The following is a 2,157-nucleotide window of genomic DNA, read 5'->3' as shown; positions in this document are numbered from 1 at the left end:
AGCAGTGCGGGCCCTGTGAAAAGGAAGCAAGGAGGAGGGGTAAGTACTGCTCTTACAGTGCTTTACTACCCCTCCTCCTGCAGACTAGTGATTGCTCACTAGTATTCCCTTTATAAGATGCACTGCTTCTTATAAAGGGAAATATACAGCACCACTGGGAAGGGGGGCCCTCGACCCCTATAGCTAATTAAGTGACTAGGTTATTTTCCTATATGTCTTCTGTAAAGTAAATCTCTGGAACTGTTGTTCACAACTCAAAAAAGATGACTGCTCCTGTAAACACGTAAAGATAATAAAATTAAAATGTACTTTCATAAATTAAAAGCATATTAGAAAAAAAGTTTCAGAATGTTGTTATTTTGTAAACAGTTAATAGATTCCTTTTTAATCATACTACCATGTTATCCTCCGCCGTCATACTGTATGTTGATTGTGAAATAATGTTTGATGAAATTAATCGTTTCACTTCCTTATGCAGGTGTCCTCTTGCTGTTATCATTTGTAGAAGTTACATTTCTCTAAATTTTCAGCATGAGTTTTAACCAGTTCCCGACCGCCCATAGATGATGATACGTTGGGACTAGAGAGGAGCGAATCGACTTCGGATGAAACATCTGAAGTCGAATTGCATAAAACTACGTTCCAATACTGTACGGAGCAGGAGCTCTGTACAGTATTAGAATGTATTGGCTCCGATGAGCTGAAGTTATTGCTTCATAAATTAATTTGTACTGTAAAAAAATCATTTCCCGATCTCGGATTCGGTTCCAAGTGGTACCTTGAGTTGAAACCGAACCTGAGTGGCAGAACATTTAAGTACTTTTGCCACAGCTGGAGCTGAGCACCGGCAGAACAGTTAGGAATTTTAGTTTAGTGAACTTAACTTAACCACCTAAGGCTACTTTCACACTGGCGTTTTGGCTTTCCGTTTCATGGAAAATGGGTGCATATCGCTAGGATATACCCCCATTGGCTTATCGGTGCGGGTCCCACCGCTGGGACCCGCACCTATATTGAGAACGCAGCCCTGTAAGTGAAGGACGGCGCACTGGCGCTCGGCTATTTCTGTCGGCTCCATAGAAATGAATGGGAGCGGGGGCCGCACATGCGCAGCCCGCTCCCATTCACTTCTTAAGGGAGCCAGCTTAGTGGTGGCCGGACCGCAGTCCTTCAGCCACCACCTTGCGGGGCTCCATTCTCGATATAGGTGCCGGTCCCAGTGGTGGGACCTGCACCTATAACACAATGGGGGCATATCCTTACTTTACACAGTTTAGTGTCATCTGCAAGAATTTATATTTTACTGTGCAAGCCTTCTACAAGATCATTAATAAATATATTGCAGAGAATAGGGCCCAATACTGACCCCTAAGGTATCCCACTAGTGACAGTGACCCAATCTGAGTGTGTACCGTTAATAACCACCCTCTGTTTTCTATCATTGAGCCAGTTACTTACCCACATACAGACATTTTCTCCCAGTCCGAGCATTCTCATTTTCTATACTAACCTTTTATGTGGTACAGTGTCAAATGCTTTGGAGAAGTCCAGATACACGACATCCATTGAGACACCCTGGTCAAGTCTAGAACTTACCTCCTCATAGAAACTGAAATAACAAATGGAACCTCATTTTGGAAACTTTGCCCACAAAGTATTAAGGAGCGTGAGTATTTTGACTCATATATTTTGTAGAAATGAATGCATAGTGGACACGCAAAATTAAAGTTTTCCCACAGATATGGCCATAGTGCCTAATTTTCTGTGCCCAGCTGGTGCCATCTGAGACACACACCACATTTGGGTTGATAGGCAGGTTCCACTGGGCACAGAAATGCCATAAACATGGACGTAAGTTGCTCTAGGGGCATATGGTAGAGCTTATAAGGGAAGGAATGCAATTTGGATTTTGGATGGCAGACTTTGCTGGAATGGTTTTTGCGTGCTTCATCACATTTGCAGAGACCTGAGGTACCCGTACAGTGGAAACGCCCAATAAGTGACCCCATTTTGGAAGCTATGTCCTTCGAGTTTTCTACAGGAATATTTCTGATATGGAAGCATAAAGTTAAAAGAAACCAGAAACTGGGGGTGGATGGAATGAAGGGACAGGAAGGGGGAGGGGGGGGGGGGGTGCTTTGAAGAGAGGAGGGGGGG

This window comes from Bufo gargarizans, chromosome 1 (genome assembly GCF_014858855.1).
Source record: "Bufo gargarizans isolate SCDJY-AF-19 chromosome 1, ASM1485885v1, whole genome shotgun sequence".
Taxonomy (NCBI): domain Eukaryota; kingdom Metazoa; phylum Chordata; class Amphibia; order Anura; family Bufonidae; genus Bufo; species Bufo gargarizans.
This window is presented reverse-complemented; position numbering follows the sequence as displayed.